The sequence below is a fragment of the Somniosus microcephalus genome, chromosome 1 (assembly GCF_052327205.1).
Source record: "Somniosus microcephalus isolate GS21.2 chromosome 1, FLI_Smic_1.0, whole genome shotgun sequence".
Taxonomy (NCBI): Eukaryota; Metazoa; Chordata; class Chondrichthyes; order Squaliformes; family Somniosidae; genus Somniosus; species Somniosus microcephalus.
The window spans coordinates 28269824-28275823 of record NC_140987.1 but is presented as its reverse complement, the minus strand read 5'-3'; positions in this window follow the sequence as shown (position 1 = coordinate 28275823).

Genomic DNA, 6000 nt, shown 5'->3' with positions numbered 1-6000 from the left:
TCAGTGTCCTCCAACATCATCACTCTGTCCTCTGGAGCTGCATGGATAGGTGTGCCTGGCAGTGGAAGATGGCTCAAGGCATCTGCATTCCCATGGTACTTGCCCGCCATGTAGACGATGACATACTCATATGCCCTCAACGTCACGGCCCACCTCTGGATCCGGGGTGACGCCATCTGTGGAACTGCTTTCATTTCATTGAAAAGAGAGAGAAGAGGTTTATGATTGGTGCATATGGTGAACTTCCTGCCACATATGTACTTGTGGAACCTCTGTAACCCAAACATTACTGCTAACCCCTCTTTGTCTAACTGGGAATAATTTTCTTCCGCTGGTGTTAGAGTTCGGGACATAAACCCTATTGGTCTTTCAGTTCCATCTTCCATGCAGTGTGAAAGAACTGCCCCCACCCCGTAAGGTGAAGCGTCACAAGAGAGAATGATGTCTTTCTCTGCATTGTAGTGAACCAGCACATCCGACGACATCATCAGTTTCTTGGACTGTTCAAATTAAACCCCCTGCTCCTCTCCCCACTGCCACTGTGTCTCCTTGTGCAGTAGTTTGTGAAGAGGTGCTAACACTGTTGACAAGTTTGGTAAAAACCTGTTATAATAGTTCAGCAGTCCCAGGTAAGCTTTTAACTCAGCCACATTTGTAGGAGCAGGGGCGTCCTGCAGTGCTTGTACCTTCTCCTTGAGTGGATGGAGCCCGGTGGCATCCACTCTGTGTCCCAGGAACACTGCCTCATTCCCCAGGAAAGTGCACTTACTCCTCTTGAGCCGGAACCCTGCCCTCTCCAATCTCTGTAGTACCTCTCTCAGAGTGCTCAGATGCTCCTGGTCAGTTCTTCCCATCACCAGAATGTCATCCAAATAGATGGAAACATGTGGAATCCCTTGCAGTACACCTTCGATTGTCCTCTGGAAGATAGCTGGACTAGATGAGACACCAAACGTAAGTGGTTATATGTAAACAAGCCCTTGTGTGTATTTATGGTGACATACTTCTTTGATTTGTCATCCAGTGCAATCTGCAAGTAGGCATGACTCATATCCAACTTTGTGAATTTCTTTCCTCCAGCCAGGTTTGCAAAGAGATCCTCTGTTTTGGGAATAGGATACTGCTCTAGTTTGGACACCCGATTGACTGTCAATTTATAGCCTCCACAGAGTCTTACCGAATTGTCCGGTTTTAAAACAGGTACTATGGGAGCTGCCCATTCCGAACATTTCACTGGCTCCAGTATGATATCTCTCAATAGATGGTCAAGCTCAGCCTCTAACTTTGGCTTCATGGCATAAGGCACAGGTCGTTGTTTAAAAAACCTTGGCGGTGCCTCCTTGTCTACATAAATCTTAGCTGGGGAGCCCTTAAATGTGCCAAGTTCCTCCTTGAACACATTCTCATGTTCACTCAACACTTCTTGCAAAGTCAACTGTTTGCCCGCATCTATTTGATGTACTGCTCCCCAGTCTAATTTAAGTTCTTTTATCCAGCCCTGACCTAACAGGTTTGGTCCGGTACCCGATACTATAACTACAGGTAGCTGTTCCACTGTGTCCCTGTGTTGCACAGTTACCTTAGCTGTACCTAATGTCGCTACTCGTTCATCTGTATATGTTTTAAGATGCAGGGAGCAAGGCTTTAACTCTGGAACTTTTGCACGGTTCCACAATTTTGAGTACTCTGCCTTGTTCATTATGGTCATGCCGCACCCTGTATCCACTTCAAAGTTCACCTTAGAGTCATTTACTCTCAGTTGCAATGTGATAGGAGCCACTTTTGGAATGTTCTCTAACATGCTATACGTTATGAACATGTCCTCTTCTTCCTTAGCTTCCCCGCTGATGTGGTGTGCTCCATGCTTTTTCACTTCTCTCCCTTGGTTTTTCTGTCCTCCCCCTTTTGGTTTCAATTCCTCCACAGGTGATTTCGCCCTGCAAGCTCGTTGTATGTGTCCTTGTTTCCCACACTTGTAGCACTTTTCCTCCAGAAACCGGCCTGCACTCACCAGGTGATCGCCCTTGCATCTATAACATGCCTTCACATGCTCACGTTGTGGTTTCTGACACATGTTCAACTTGTGCACAACAACCTGGCCTGCAACTTGCGTAGCATTAGCCCTGTCTGAACCCTGTATTTCTTTTACATCTCAGTTCGCTGTCTCTATGGCTTGAGCAAGTTCCAATGCTTTTTCATAAGTAAGCCCAGTCTCGGATAATAATCTACGCTGCATTCAGTCGTCCATAATTCCGCAAACTAGCCTATCTCGCAGCATTTCCTTCAGGTTGTTCCCATAATTGCAATCTTGTGCTAATTTACGCAACACTGCTACATAGTCCATTGCGCTCTCTCCCTCTTTTCTGTTCCTTGAATTAAATTTGAACCGCTGTACAATCTCACTAGGCTTAGGGTTGAAATGTCCTTTTAGCAAGGCCACTAATTCACCAAATGATTTGTCTCCAGGCTTTTCAGGACTGAGCAAATTCCTCATCAAACTTTAGGTCTGGCTTCCCACTGAACTAAGCAGAATGGCTTTCCTTTTTCCGGCATCATTTATCTCATTTGCTTCGAAACAATAACCCAACACTTCACAGTATTCCTCCCAAGTTTGTGCTTGAATATCATAAGCGAAAACCGTTCCTATCGTGGCAGCCATGCTCTCTTCCAACTGGTAGCTAACCGTAGCTCGTAATTTTGTTGTTTAAACGTCCCGGCAGACTTTTCTTCATTATTCAGGGTCCTTTAGTTACCTCATCGTCAAATGTGATAAATCCATTCAGTGGAACAAGGACTCATAGAGGCGATATCGTAGAACTAACACGAGTGCTTTATTAACAACTGGGAAACACATACGTCAGGCCTGCATCCTGGCATTCGACCTTTGCTGACCTTAACAGGAAGTAAAACCCCCGACCTTAGCAGCAGCATTGGCTACAGCACCACCCGGTGGACAACCCCAACCATAACAACCCAGATCACTATACTAGTAGTTTTCTTACGTCACTGATACTAGCTTTTTTTTAAATATTCCAGATTTATATAATTAATTATATTTACATTCCCCGGGTGTCGTGGTGGGATTTGAACGCATGTCTCTGGATCATTAATGCAGGCCTTTGGATTACAGCGACCAGTAACATAACCACCGTGCCATTTTTTGATCTAATACCAGTTTACCGTCTCATCTGAAAGACGGCAACTCCGATAGTACAGCACTCCCTCAGCACTGCACTGAAATATAAACCTAGATTTTATGCTCAAGTCTCTGAGAGTGGGACTTCAACCTTCGGACTCAGAGATTAGAGTGCTATCCACTGGGCCACGGCTGATGTTAGGGACCATCACCTGCACTCTGCACCATTGATGGCATTACGGGGGTGCCCATCCACTGAAGCAGCACCTTGCCACTCCGCCTTCAGGCCTTCAGTGGGGGGGGGGGGGAATAAACATTGGCCAGGACACCGGGGGATAACTCCCCTGCTCTTTTTTGAAATAGTGCAATGGGATCTTTTATGTCCAGCTGAGAGAGCAGACGGGGCCTCGGCTTAACGTCTCATCCCGAAAGACGGCAACTCCCGACGTCGTGGCTCCCTCTCAGTACTGTAGTGGAAGTCTCGGACTAGATTTACGATCTCAAGTCTCTGGAGGGTGACTTGAACCCACGACCTACTGATAGAGGCGAGAGCGCGACCCGCTCAGCTAAGGCTAGAGAAACAGAAGAGCAGTCAAAGGAGGAAATTCAACCAGCTGCATTTCTGCAGCACTTATTATGCTCAAAGTGCTTTCCAGGATAAGTGAGTGGAGGTCGATCGGGGAGGGGAGAATGAAAGAGGAACAGGAAGGAATGAGCAGAAGTTGTCCAGCTTTCCACTGAGATTCTGATAACACTCTGTTCAGCTCAGTACATGTCTCTGATTCTCACAGCTAGAATTTGGAACTTGTTGTATGAAGAATGATGGAAGGAGCCTGAACCTGATCATTCTGTAGCCTTTCAAGGTTGAACACTTAAATTAACTATATTGTTTTCGAGAAAGTTCACTAGATGGAAATTTTGCTAATCAGACAATACCCTCTCGGTTTATTGAATGGTTTATCTCTAAGTCTGGTGCTTAGTTAGCTTAGTCAGGCTGAAAGGTCAACACGTTCAAGTACCTCAGCAGCACATTCAATTCCACTAATGACAGTAGCCATGAGATCAGAAGGAGGATTAAGCAAGCAACAGCAACATTTAGCTAGACAAAGGTTATTTAGAAGGACAAGAACGTTGTTACCATAACAGCAGTTAGACTACTAATTATTTGTTCTCATTCTCTGCAGATCTCATCACATGGGAGGTTACTTCTCCATCACTGAATCCACACTCTCACCTCCGAGTCAGAAGGTTCAAGTCCCACTCCAGAGACCTGAGTACAAAATCTAGGCTGACAGTCCCAGTGCAGACGAGAAGAAGAAGAAGTACCGAGGGAGTGCTGCACTGTCGGAGGCGTCTTCTTTCGGATGGGATGTTAAACTGAGGCCCCGTCTGCTCCCTCAGGTGGACGTAAAAGATCCCATGGCCACTATTCGAAGAAGAGCAGGGGGAGTTCTCCCTGGAGGGCTGGCCAATTGGGAGGAGACCCAACATAACAGGTCTCTGCTTCTCCAATCGCATTTCCTCTCCAATGGCCCTGGGAACCGATGGTTGTCCAGCTGCTAATGGAGAGAAGCATCAGAAACAATGAGCTCCTGCAATGTGCACAAGGTAGTCGAAGCTTTGGAGAGTATCCGGGGCACAACAGCAACTTGTATTTATATAGCTCCTTTAACGTAGTAAAACGTCCCAAGGCATTTCACAGGAGCGTTATCAAAGAAAATTTGACACCGAGCCACATAAGATATTAGGACAGGAGTCCAAAAGCTTGGTTAAAGTGATTGGTTTTAAGGAGCGACTTAAAGGAGGAGAGAGAGGCTGAGTGATTTAGGGAGGGAATTCCAGAGCTATGTGTAGTGTCCGTGTGCAGATAAAGACACTGAAGACAGGAGTTGGTTCAAAGGTATTTACTAAGCAAGTCTGGGGGGGGTTCTAAAGGATATACACAATACACAGGCTTATATAGCCCAAGTGGCAATTACCGGCATTACGCACACCTGGGGCTCTTAAAGGCACATACACCATAATTGCTCTTAAAGGCACATACACCACAATTCCTCCCCTTCTAGCTAACCAGTCCATCGTATTTTTAAGTAATTATTAATTACATGTTATATGCAAAATAATATACATTGCTGTATTAATTAATTATAAGTTAGTCTCTCAGGAGGCTTCCTGACTCGGTCCGGATAATGCCTCGGGGGTGTAGTAGTTTCTGATGGTGTAGTAGGTTCTTCTGGCAAAGCTGATTCGGCTTGAAGGCCAGTGTCGGGTTCATCGGGTTCCAGTATCACCGGATCAGAGGTAGATATGGGTATCTCTACTTCATCGTTAGATGTATAGAGTGGTGGTATAGGTTGTCCCTTTTCGGATGATTTGATGATTTGGTCAGCATGGCGCCTTATTATGCTTTCTCCGGTGTCCACGGTATACATCAGTGGTCCTAGTCGTGTGCAGATAGTTCCAGGCTGCCATTTCTCGGTACGGTAGTCCTGGGCCAAAACCGGTTGGCCTATCTGGAAGGCCCTAGTTGGCCTTTCATTCATGCCCTGAAACTGCCGGTTCTCCACGTCCCTTCGGATGTTGGGCTTGACCAAATCCAGCCGGCATCTTAGGTTTCTATTGTAGAACATCATGGCGGGAGTTTGGTTGATAACCATGTGTGTTGCATTCCTATATGCAAATAAGAAGTTATCCACCTTGTGCTGAAGTTTTATGTCTTCATTACCCATGGTCTTTATGGCCTTCTTGAAGGTCTGGACAAACCTTTCAGCCAATCCATTGGTGGCGGGATGGTATGGGGCGGACGTGTAGTGTTTTACCCCATTGTTCTTTAAGAACTTTCTGAATTCTTCGGACACAAATTG